A 13,306-nucleotide genomic window follows, 5' to 3' on the forward strand; every position below is an offset into this window, starting at 1 on the left:
GAAACCACAGTTTGAATTCCCCTGCACTCCAGCCCCCTTCTGAGTGAGAACCTCCCCCAGCTATGGGGGCGGGGGGTGCTTTCCCAGTGTCCAGGAAAGCAAAGACAAGAGGCTAGGCTGGGACCCTGCAAGACTTCTGTACAGATGCACCTCTGTCTGAGCTGCTGCATCTAAGGTCATGAAGGGACTAGGGTGGACCTTGGTGACCTGGGCAGGGGTGTGGGGGGTGGGGAGCTAGGACAGTGTACCTTTCTGGATGCCCAGAACCCTTATCTCCAGGGACTGGGTATGGGGGCTGGCTGCCTCTTCTCCCTTCTGTCCTCTTCCCCTTCCTGTCGCTTCTCAGAGAGGGGGAGATGCCAAGGCTGGTAATAATAGCCGCTCACACGTCTACAGCATCTGTATCTTAGGCTCTGTTCTGAGCGCTTTATGTGAATTAATTCAATTTAATACAACAGATCTATTATTGTTAGTCCCATTTTGCAGATGAGGAAATTGAGACACAGAAGTCTCCTGCCCAAGATTTGCCATGATTCAAGTCCAGGCAGTGTGGTTCTCTGGTGTGTGCCTGACTCTTTCGGGAATTGGCGTGGATGGGCAGAAGAGTGGACTCCTTTAATGGAACAAGTCTTTCTTGTGGTCAACCTATCCCACCCACATTGGGTGTGCTGACCTCCTGATGATGGCCCAGGGGAGAGCATAGGACCTAACCAAGCAGTTAGATTGGTCCCTTCAATGTGAAGGGGGGGAAGAAATTCTCTTTCTGGAGGGTCACTGGGTTGGTGGGATGTGCTTTGCGTTGCCAACAGGTGCTGTGCTTGTCATGTGGAGAAAGCCTGTCTTGGATTTGCAGAGAGAGAAGGCTGATGCTATTCCTCCTGTCCTTGGATAGAGCCATTGCCCAAGCTCTACAGGGATAACGTTTTGCTCTAAAGCTGGTTGGAGTTGGGTTTCCATTGCCTGCAGCAGGTCGAGGCCTGACCAGTACAGGGGAGTCTGGGAGCTTTCAAAATGACAGTGGAGGTTACACAGTTATTGGATGCCCACCTTCCTGACTTTCTGCATTTGGAAGGTTCAAGCTCTCAGGGAGGCACGGGGCCCTGACCAGGACATCTAGCCTGGCCGGCGTGGTGTGTGATCCCAGGGGCTTATGTGCCCTTGTGAAGGTGCCCTCAGAGGTGGCTGTGCAGAGACCAGGTTTCTACATGTGTGAGGGTCACAGGGCGCTGTGCAACCAGAATGCACCTGCTGCAGATGCGTGGGTGGTCGTGGAGTCAGAAGCTCTGTCCTGTCTGTTGTTTTGTTGACTGTGTCTGTGTCAAAAACAACCCCCAAACCTAGTGGTTTAACACAAGCACCATTTGATGATATGCATGGATTCTGTGGGTCAGGAGTTCAGATGGGCACAGTGGGGTGGCTTTTCTCTGCTCCGTGATGTCCGAGACCTCAGCTGGGGGAGATTTGGCAGCTGGAATCGTACACCTGGACTTGGGCTAGCATGCCCCCAGGTGGGCCTCCCTGTGTGGCTTGGTAGTCTCGGGGTGATTGGATACCAGTGATCCCAACGTGTTCCACACACAAGGCAGAAGCTGCATGGCCTTTTGGGACCTCACCTGAGAAGTCACATTGTGTCACTTCTACCATATTCCATTGGTCAAAACTATTTCAAGGGGAGGGATGTAGAACCCCAATTCTCAGTAGTAGGAATGTCAGAGAATTTCATGGTCATTTTTTTAATGGCCACATCTGTCATTCCTCATATGGGTGTTAGCCCTCTAGAATAAAGCCATCTTCATTTGGATTTTTAGGAGACCCTCAGCAGAGTGGCTGCCCCCTGCCCCCTGCTCTTCCTAAAGGGAAACTTGCCACATGTGAAACATATGTGTATCTCCAGGAATCCTCAGATATGCAGAGAGATAGTCCTGCAGATCTATTACTCAATCAAGAAGAGCCAGCCAAGGACCACCAGACATTTGAAGGAATCCTGCTAGATGAAAGCAAACCACCAAAATAAACAGGAAAAAAGTGGTGTGGGAAGAAACAGAGAAAATTCAGGAAACAAGAGGACTTTAAAGATTTATAAATTAGTATCTTCAGGAAGATCACAAGCAGGATGGAATTTCATGGGTGTGGGCCAATTCTGTCATCCACTGGTAGGATTAATTCTGTGAGAGTGTGGAAGGCAGAATTCTAAGAATGACCCCCAATGACCTTCACCCTTGTATGGTTGCTCCCTTTTGAGGTTGGGGGAACCTATGAATGGGAAGAGATATCATTCTAGTAATGACATTTCCTTGTATTGCAACACTGGGTGGGCTTGACCTAAATACCTGAGACCTTTAAAAGCAATGAGTTTTCTCTGGCTGGTAGCAGAAAAGGAAGAAAGAGATTTGAAGCTCAACAGTGCTTGCTGGCTTGAATACAGAGGGGGCCACATGCCCAGGAATTTTTCTCCAGGAGCTGAGGAAAGCTCTTGTGCCACAGTCAGAAAGAAAGTGACGCTCCAGTCCTACACCCTCAGGGATCTGAATTCAGTCAGCAGCCTGCATGAGCTCAGAAACATATTCTTCCCAGGAGCCTCCAGGTGACAGCCCAGCCTGGACAACACCTTGACTTTGGCATTGTGAAGCCCTGAGCAGAGAATCCAGCAGAGCCTACCTATACTTCTTACTTAAAGAACTTTGAGATAATAAATGGGTAAGTTTTAAGCTGCAAAATTGTGATAACTTGTCAGGCAGCATTATGGATTGAATGTATGTGTCCTCCCCAAATCCATATGTTGAAGTCCTAACTCCCCAGTGTGGCTGTATTTGGAGAAAGGAAGCAATTAAATTTAAATGAGGTCATAAGGGTGGGGCCCTGGTCCAATAAGATTATTGTCCTTGTAAGAAGAGACACCAAAGAGTCTTTCTCTCTCTGTCTCTATCTCTCTCCCCTCTGTGCCATGTGAAGGCACAGCAAGAAGGTGGCCCTTTACAAGCCAGAAGCACCACTCTTATAATTAATTTTACTTGTCAACTTGACTGAGCCATGGGGTGCCCAAATATATGGTCAAACATTATTCTGGGCTGGTCGGAGAGAGTGTTTCTGGATGAGATTAATGTCTGAATCAATAGTTCAAATGTTGGCTGTGTCACTCAACACAGCCTGAATAGAACAATAAGGCTGAGTAAGGGAGAATTCCCCCTTTGAAGTGGGACATTGGTGTTCTGCCTTTGGACTCAGACTGGAACTATAGCATCAGCTCTCCTGGGTCTCCAGCATGTCAACTGCATATCTTGGGGCTTCTCAGCCTCCATAATTATGTGAGCCAATTCCTTATAAGGATCTCTTCCCATATGTAGATCCTGTTGATTCTGTTTCTCTGGAGAACACTGACTAATACAGCTCTCATCAGAAACCAACCCTGCTGGACCTTGCTCTGGGAATTCTAGGATCCAGAACTGGGAGAAAATTAATTTCTGTTGTTTAAGCCCCCCCCCCAATAGTATATCAGAGATTCATGAAGACATTGCCTGTATGAAATAAGAACTGGATGTTAGGAAAAAGGAACATCAGGGTACAAGAAAAAAACCTGGCAATTAAAAATAATGGCCCAAAAGAAAAACAAAAGAAAAATTAGAAGTTAAAGTTTATCTCTCAGAATATAGAGCAGAAGGAAGAGGCAGAAATAATGACACAAAGGATGAATTCAAGAGTCTCCACACCGAACTTTTCCAGAAGGAAAGAAAAAAGAAAATCGTGATTGAAGAAATTAACAGAAATAACAGATGATAATTTCCTAGAGGTCATGGACCCAGGTCTTCAGAATGAAAAGGTCCACCAAGTGCTGCGTAGAATGAATGGAATTCCATTAATAGATGTAATCTCATGAAAATCCAGGACAACAGATATAGAGAAGATTTTAAAAGCTTCTAGAGAGGAAAAATCAGTCACCTGCAGAAGAACAGAGATACAACTGACATCAGATTCCTCATTAGCATAACTGGAGCAAAGCCTGCAACCTTCTTAGGGAAATTACTCTTCTTTGTACTTTGAGATTTACTCTGGAAAATTTCAAATATATACAAAACTTGAAAGAATAGTCTACCAAATGCATTGCGTCCATCTCCTACCTTCAAGAATTGACGACTTATGGCCAAGTTTGCTTCACCTACACTCCTGCTGACCTCCCTGTCTTCCAGTGCCTTGATTTTTTGGAGGCAAATTCCAGACATCTTATCATTTCATCTGTAACTATTTGAGTGTGTATCTCTAAAAGATAAAGATTCTTAAAGAAACACAAACCACAATACCATTTTAATGCCTAAAATTACTGACAAAAATTGTTCAATACCATCGAGTATTCAGTGTTCAGATGTTGCTCATTGTCTCATAAATGTATGTGTGTTTTAACAGTTTGTTTGAATCAGGATCCAGATAAGGTCCTTACATTGCAATTTGTTGATTTATCTCTTATGTCTCTCTTAATCTTTAGGGTCCCCAAATCTTACTTTTTCCCCCTGGAATTTATTTGTTGGGGAGACTAGGTCCTTTGTCCTATAGAGGTTCCCACAGTCTGGACTTCGCTGAGTGTGGATGTGTCGTGTTATTAACATTTTACCCTGCGTTTTTGAAAATTAATCAAATTCATGTCCCCCCCCCACAAGACTGCTTCATTGATGGTGGTGTGTACTTCCATCAGGAGACACATACGTGTCTGGATGTCTCTCCTGTTGTGGCATTAACACTATTGATGATTATTGCACAGATATGATAATTCACTAGGGGTTACAAAATGACTGTAGTCTATCACTTCTTTCTCATGTATTAGCTGCTTACTTCCCAAAATAGAAGCTTTTCCTCATCAACTAGTTCATACCCTGAGGTACAGTTTGTGTAGGAAAGACAGGAAAAAAATGTTTGAGTCTTTTTCTTCTTTTTTTTTTTCTTAATTATTTATTTATTTATTTATTTATTTATGGCTGTGTTGGGTCTTTGTTTCTGTGCGAGGGCTTTCTGTAGTTGCGGCAAGTAGGGGCCACTCTGCACCGCGGCGCGCGGGTCCCTCACTATCGCGGCCTCTCCTGCTGAGGAGCACAGGCCCAGCAATTGTGGCTCACGGGCCCAGTCGCTCCGCGGCACGCGGGATCCTCCCAGACCAGGGCTCGAACCCGCGTCCCCTGCATCGGCAGGCAGACCCCCAACCACTGCGCCACCAGGGAAGCCCTTTTTCTTCTTTTTAAAATAAGTTAATGCATTTTATTTTTTTTCCAGCTCTATTGAGATATAATTGACATATAACATTGTGTAAGTTTAAGGTGTACAGTGTGATGATTTAATATACATACATATTTCAAAATTATTACCATAATAAGGTTAGTTAACAGATGAGCCACCTCACATAATTACCACTATTATTTTTTGTGATGAGAACATTTAAGATCTACTCTCTTAGCAACTTTCAAGTCTACAATACAGTGTTGTTAACTGTACTCGCCATGCTGTACATTAGATTCCCAGGACTTATAACTGGAAGTTTTTACCCTTTGACTAACACCTCCCCATTTCCCCCACCCCCCAGCTCTGGCAACCACTGTTCTACTCTGTTTCTGAGTTGATACTTTTTCTTTATCAGTTTTCAAAAACTTGGTTCTCTAGCATCCTCCACAGGTTTCAAAGAGTTGATTTTTTGAGGATCATTTTAACCCATTGCAGTTACTATTCTTATTAATGTTCAAATTGTTCCATCTATAGCTAATTGGAGCCTCTTGAAGGTGGCTCCTATGTCTTTTTACTCAACACTAATGATCTTTGATAGCTTCCTTACTTCCTGGTATGACAAGATGTCCCAGGCTTACCTTGACAATTTCCTACCCCAAACCTGTAATCAGCCAATTCTCCAAAAGCCCTGATTCCTTTAGAGGGAAATGATATATAGGGACCACAATTTGGGTGCTGGGGTGCTCAGTGCTACTAGGTGGAATTTTTTTCCTAAGGAAAACGTAATTTTCTGTCTGGAATTCTTTTTTTTTTTTTTTTTGATTGATTGATTGATTAATTGCTATGTTGGGTCTTCGTTTCTGTGCTAGGGCTTTCTCTAGTTGCGGCAAGTGGGGGCCACTCTTCATCGCGGTGAGCGGGCCTCTCACTCTCGCGGCCTCTCCTGTTGCGGAGCACAGGCTCCAGACGCGCAGGCTCAGTAGTTGTGGCTCACGGGCCTAGTTGCTCCACGGCATGTGGGATCTTCCCAGACCAGGGTGCGAACCCGTGTCCCCTGCATTAGCAGGCAGATTCTCAACCACTGCGCCACCAGGGAAGCCCCCCGTCTGGAATTCTATATCCAGCCAAGCTATTCTAGTTATGAGGACAAATAATGATATTTTTAGATATGCAAGAATTCAGAAATTTTACCTTCCATTAAATCCATGTTAGGAAGCATGTCAGAAATGGAAAGAATCAACCAAGAAAGAGAAAAATTTGGAATGTAGGAAACAGTGGAGCTAGTCTGGGAGAAATAGCTGCCCAGACCAACAGCTATACATCAGTCCAATTTGAGCAAGAGGATGGGCAGCTTCAGGAAGTAGGTCTCTGTGAAACAGGGAGAAACTGATAGAGTAGAAAACATGACTGAATGGTTGGTCATGGAAGAGCAGAGCTGTGGTGAAAGGCAGGTCAGCATGTAAAAACGAACTTTGTCTGGGAACAGACAACATGGGGCATCTCAGGGCCATTAAGTGACCTCTCTTTGGGCACAAATTGGATCAGGGAGGAACCAGGGTATTGCTCCCACCTTGAGTGTGCTTGCCAGCACAGTGCTTGAAGCAACAGGAAGATACACTCTCCTTTCCTCCACTTGCCAGGTCACACACAAGCGCATCTAACTGGCCAAGTCTAATTTGAATCGAGAACCCTAGCAGCAAGGGAGTCTGGGAAATGCAATATTTAGCTTTCCAGCCTCAGTAGTACAGGAAGACACAGTAGACAGAGTGAGAATGGGTATGTGTGCCCACTTACCATATCCTTACCCCCTGCCATCAATGTGGAACCCCACAGGAGGCCACTTGTGGACCCCAGAATTTGTGAGGTGAGGCTACCTGGTCCCCAATGTTGAAATGTGTCAGCCCTGCCCAGACCATGGATGAAGCTCCATGCCTAAGACCTGCAAACACTGCAATTTCCATCCACAGAAGGTTCTGGATCTGTTTGTGTATCTGAGAAACTTGGACTGTCTCTTCTGGGAGGTGTCATAGGAGAACTAAGGAACCTTAGAGAGGTCAGAACACATCTATTCTTCTCCCACAGGACAATATTAACTACTTCATCCAGACACCTTCCTAATGTTCTGGACCCTTGCAGTAGAATCACACGCAGTTTCTTTCTTTTTTTCTTCTTTTTTTTAATTGAGATGAAATTTACATAACATTAACCATTTTGAAGTGTACAGTTCAGTGGCATTCACTATATTCACAATGTTGCGCCTCCACTACCTCTATCTAGTTCCAAAACATCTTCATCACCTGGAAAGGAAACCCCACACCCGTTAAGCTGTCACTCCCGATTCCCCCTCCCAACCCCTGGCAACCACGAATCTACTCTCTCTCAGTACATTAGCCTATTCTGGATAATTCGTATAAACGGAATCATACAATATGTGACCACAGTCACTTAGTCATGTCACTTTGCACAGTGTTCACAAAGCTCATCCACACTGTAGCATGTATCAGTACCTTCTCCCTTTTTGAGGCTGAGTGATATTCCATTGTGTGTGTAGACCACACTTTAGTTACCCATTCATCCATTGATACGGACTGTTTCCACCTTTTGACTGTTGTGAATGGTGATGCTGTGGACATTCATGTACAGGTATTTGTTTGAGTCCCTGTTTCAGATCTTTTGGGTATAAGTCTAGGAGTGGAATTGCTGGGTCATACAGTAATTCCGTTTAATTTGTTGAAGAATCACCAAACTATATTCCAACACAGCTGCACCATTTTACATTCCCACCAGCAATGTATGCGGGTTCCAATTTCTCCACATACTCACCAACACTCATTATTTTCCTTTTTTAAACAATTATAGCCATCCTAGTGGGTGTGGGCACTGATAAACAGGGTGTAGGCATAAGAATTTCCCATCCACAAACCAAAATGGATGAGGAAAATTTGCCCAGGGTCACAAATTAGTCAACATTCTTTTGACACTTTTCTCCATGGGACTAAATTGCACCCCAGTGATCTGAAGGAGAAAATTATCACCTAAGACCTACATCTGCCTTGATGTCGGTATAACAAGGAAGAAAATGGTACACATTTTGGATGAAATGCCCAGTGAACTAACAGGTTTACAACTAAGGGAAGTAGAGATTTGATTTTTCCCACCCTAGTTCTGACCAGGCAGGACCTTGTTCTTGGCAAGGGCTGGAGCCCATCATTTAGACCAGAGGGTTTAAGCATTTTCTGGGACAGGAAGGCTTCCCTGTTGCTTGTCAACTTGTGTGACTTGAATTATTTCTCCAAGATAGGAAGCCATTTGATCTGGGTATACAGACCTGGAACTTGACTTCCAAATGGCACTTTGTCTTCCCAACATTGCTTCTTAGGTTCAAATCTCATTTAACTATGACCAACAACAAATCCTTGTAGACTCAAGCAGTCCCATGAGAACTGATAACAAAATCTACTGGGGCAAAGAGAACACTGTGAGGATAGGCTGTCCCTTACTTAAGATTGTGGGGACGAAGAATGAGAAAAGCATGCAGATTCCATGGCTGACTTTGGCTTTACAGAGAGCCTCCTGAGAACAAAGGCAAAGTGTATTAGTTAGCTAGAGCTGTGTAACAAAGCACCACACACTGGGTGGCTTAAAACAACAGAAATTTTTTGTCACACAGTTCAAAGGTTAGAAGTCCAAAATCAAGGTGTGGACAGGGCCATGCTCCTTCTGAAACCTGTTGTGGAGAATTCTTCCTTGTCTCTTCTAGCTTCTAGTGTGTGCTGTCAATTCTTGATGTTCCTTGGCTTTACAGATGCATCACTGAAAACTCTGCTTCGTGGTCATGTGGCTATCTTCACTTGGCATCTTTCTCCTTGTGTGTCTCCTCTTCTTATAAGGACACCAGTTACACTGGACTAAAGATACACCCTACTCCACTATGACCTTATCTTAACTAATTATACCTGCAAAGACCTTATTTCCAAGTAAGGTCACATTCTGAGATACAAGATGTTAAGACTTTGACATATCTTTTGGGGGAGACACAATTCAGCCTATGACAAAAGGGAAAGTGGCAAACATGGCCAAGTGACAGAAACAGACACAACCCTGATGTGACTGTTTGGGCCCAAAGGTCTGACTGTGTCTGAAGCTAGCAAGACCCATCCTGGACTTTTAGTTACTTAAAGACAACAGTTTTCCTTTTTTGATGTAAGCTCATTTGAGTTGGATTTCTGTACTTGCAGCAGAAAGGGTCCTAAATGGCAAAGCATCCTTCAGGTTTCTGTTTAAACATCTGTTCCTTGGACAGGTCTTCTCTGCTCCCCTAATCTATGTTAGATGTCCCTGTTCTACACTCTTATAGCACTGCATGGGCTCTATCTTTCACAGTTCTTATCACAAGTTACATTATTATCTGTGTTACTGGTTTAATGACTGTCTCCTTCATGAGAAGGATCATGTGATCCAACAAGGCAAGGACAGAGTTTGTTTGGATCTCTCCCCACTGACCAGCGCAGTGCCTTTTAGTAAAAACAATCTGTACAATAAACATGCCTGAATGAATGAATCATTGAATGGGTGACATGTAGACCTAGAGATACCCGGTTTGGGGTGGTCTCCAGCTAGTGACAATTCTTTACTGAGTTGGGGAGCCTCTCAGCCCATCTTAATCTTCAAAGCCCCATAACCTCCCCAGCCCAAAGGAAGCAAAGACAGACTACCTTTTTAGAAACTGCTACTAATAAAGGCAGGATAAAAGGATGACATGGACATTAAAAGACCAATACAAATGTTTTTATATTTTTGAAAAATTAATACATGCATATCATAAAAATTCAAACATGTTAAAAAGCTTTAGTTAGGAGTGGCAAAAAATGTTATTCTTTTTCTCATAGCTATTCCAGAGCCCCACCTGCTCACCATTCCCTTCCTGAAAGGCACCTGCTGTTATTAACCTCTCGTGTGAATCAGAGAAACTATGTTCATATTCAAATACATATATATCCCTCCCTTCTTTTTAAACGAATGGTGCGTTACTAAACACAGTGCTTGTATCCTCTTAACCATATTTCCTGAAGCTAGTTCCATATTAGCACAATGAGATTTACCTCTTCATTTTAATGCTACATAGTTGCATTGTATGAATGTTTGTTTGTTTGTTTGTTTTTCACTCAGATCCCCTTTAATGGACACCTTGGATGCTTCCTGTCTTTTGCTACCACAACCGATGCTGGAAAGCATGTATGTCCTCTGCCCACACTTGTTAATGTGGTTGGTAGGATAAATTCCTAGGGGTGGGATTGCTGTGTCAGAGGGTACATTTGTGCTGAGTTTTGCCCAAGTAACTGTAACAGTGTACACTCTCATCAGCAGCACACTCGCTCCTGTTTTCCCACACCATTGCCAACAGTACGTATTAGCAAACCTCTTGATCTTTAGCAACCTGATGGGTAAAGCAGAGTGCAATTGTTTTAACTAAAAATGTAAAAATAACTGGCGTAGAGAATATACTATAATGAATAACTGTGAATCTTTCGTCTATATCCAGACTTAATGTTTTCCTATATTGCATCAGCATTTTTATTTTGTTAGAAAAAAACATTACAGGTGCAGAAGAACTCATCTACGTTTCCCTCTCTAGTTTCATTCTCTTCCTTTCCTCTATGGAAGTGATTATTATCATTAATTTGCTGTTCATCATTCCTGTGTTTGTTTTTAGAGTTATACTACATAGTTATGTCTCTAAAACAATATTTTTGAATGTTGTTAAACTACTTATTAGTCAAGTTCTGTGTATATATAACTATATAAAATTGTATATTTCACCATACATAATATATCTATACATACACACACACATGGTGTGCCTATATATTATACATGTTACTATGAATAATATATACTAATTATATTTTACAGTTATATATAACTATTTAAACTGTATATATTAGTCATCAACTTCATATATTACAACTGATACAGAAAGAACATTAGATCAAGTTCAACAAATTAGAAATAGAGGGAAACTTTCTTAGCCTTGTAAGGGGTATATAACAAAAACCTATACAAACTTTACACTTGTTGGGAAAACATTAGATGGATTTCATTTAGAACTGGAAACAAGTGTATCCACCATCCTGCTACTGTTTAACATAGTGCTGGAGTTTCCATGCAAGGGCAGAGGTGGTGTAAGAATTTAAGTGGAAGAAATAAAAATGTCATTCTTCTCGGATAACATGATCTAGAAAAACATAAGAATCCATTGCTAAAATACTAGAACTTATAGAAGTGTTCATACAAGATCAACCTGGAAATATCAGCAGTGTTTCTCTGCAATTGCATTTGTAATTGCAACCCAGCAATCCTAATGCAATCCTATTAAATGGTATTCCATGCGCTTGGAAGGAATGACTTGGAAGGAATGATGTCAATTCTCCCCAAATTCAATGCAATTTCAATAAAATTTTCAGTTGAGCTTTTTGAAGGCCTTGATAAATTTCTGTGGAAGAAGAAGCGTAAAGGGAGTAACTTACCCTACCAATAGGAGGAAAGCAGAGACTGTTGGGCAGATGATGTTAGGGCAACTGACTGATAATATTGGATCGCTATTTAACCTTGTATAAAGAAGTGGATGCCAGATACATTAAAGAACTGAATGTAGAAGTAAAATCATAATATTATCAGAACAAAATGTAGGTGATATCTTAGTGACCTCAGGGTAGGAAAGGACTGAACAAAACTCCAATACCATAGCCATGAGGCAAAAAATTGATGAATTTGATTACTTCAAGGTTTGTAAATTTGTACTATGAAGGACTCCAGAGATAAACTCAATAAACAGATATCAGAGGGGGAAAATATTTGCAATGTCTAAAATACTCAAAAAACTCCTATTAATAAAAGAAGACAGCAGTCTAATGGGAAGGTGTGTATTTTAAAATTTTGTCTGGCACAGAACCTATTTTATTTTCTGAATTGATGTATGAACATATTTCATAAATCTGGAAAGTTCTTAGACCATACCTTATAATATTGCCTTTCCATCATTCTATTTTCTTCTTCTCAATTCCTATTGGAACACTGTATTAAACTGTATTTTTATCCACCCCTCTCTCAAGCTACCAAAATCAGCTCAAATTAGATCAGAGACCTAATGTAAAACCTAAAACCGTGAAGCTTCTGATAAAACATAGGAGAAAATTTTCTGAACATTTAGAAATGTTAGACAAAGTTTTTTTAGATACAAGATCCATAAAAGAAAATAAATGATATATTGGACTTTATTAAAATCAAGAACTTTGAAAGACATTGTTAAGAGAATGATAAAACTGGGAGAAAATATTTACAAGTCACATATCTGATACAGGGGTTGTATCCAGAAATATATAAAATTGTTAATTAACTATACTTCAGTTTTTAAAAATTCCCAACAATAAAAATAATCTGATAACAGGATGAAAATAAATATTTCACTGAAGAAAGTATCTGGAATGGTTAAATGTATTATCCATCAAACACAGTTCTTTTCAATTTATATGATTGCCATATAGTTCTCCAGTTAATAAAAATGGAAATGTTTGATTAACTGAGCAGCTGTTCTTTATTGTTTTGCATTCTCCTCATAGCTTGTAAGCACTGAATTGTGCTGACTAAGTAATTTGTATTTTATTCCATTAGTGGATATAAAGATTTACTGATTATTTCTAATAATTAAATTACGTATTTCAACTTTTAAAAAAAACTCTAAAATTTCAATAATAAGAAAACAAAGGACCCCATTTTTTTTTTTTTAATGGGCAAAAGATTTGGACAATTCACTAAAGTAGCTATATTGATAGCAATTAGGCACGTGAAAGGAAGGTCAGCATTATCAGTCATTAGGAAAATACAAATTTAAACCATGATAGGATACTACTACCCACCTATGAAAATGGCTATAACTAAATAAACTAACCATAGCCAATGCTGGCAAGCATGTGGAGCTACTTTAACTCTCATACATCACTGGTGGGAATGTAAAACGATCTGTTTGGCAGTTTTTAAAGTGTTAAATATACATCTACCATATGACTCAGCTCTTCAACTCCTAGATATTTACATAAGATGAATG

Source organism: Eubalaena glacialis, chromosome 13 (genome assembly GCF_028564815.1).
Source record: "Eubalaena glacialis isolate mEubGla1 chromosome 13, mEubGla1.1.hap2.+ XY, whole genome shotgun sequence".
Lineage (NCBI taxonomy): Eukaryota > Metazoa > Chordata > Mammalia > Artiodactyla > Balaenidae > Eubalaena > Eubalaena glacialis.